The sequence below is a fragment of the Nicotiana attenuata genome, unplaced genomic scaffold, assembly GCF_001879085.1.
Source record: "Nicotiana attenuata strain UT unplaced genomic scaffold, NIATTr2, whole genome shotgun sequence".
NCBI lineage: Eukaryota > Viridiplantae > Streptophyta > Magnoliopsida > Solanales > Solanaceae > Nicotiana > Nicotiana attenuata.
The window spans coordinates 37564-37851 of record NW_017670730.1 but is presented as its reverse complement, the minus strand read 5'-3'; positions in this window follow the sequence as shown (position 1 = coordinate 37851).

Genomic DNA, 288 nt, shown 5'->3' with positions numbered 1-288 from the left:
GTCCGAAAGTGGATTTGGAGGTCCGTAGGTCATTTCAGGGTCATTTGGCGAAAGATGGAAATTTGAAAGTTTTTGGAAAGTTTGACCTGGGGTGGACTTTTTGATATTGGGGCCGGGTTCTGATTCCGGATGTTTTAGTAGGTCCGTAATGTCGAATGTGACTTGTGTGCAAAATTTGAGGTCAATCGGACGTGATTTGATAGGTTTTGGCATCGAATGTAGAAGTTTGAAGTTGTAAAGTTCATTAAGCTAGAATTAGGGTGCGATTCATGATATCGACATTGTTTG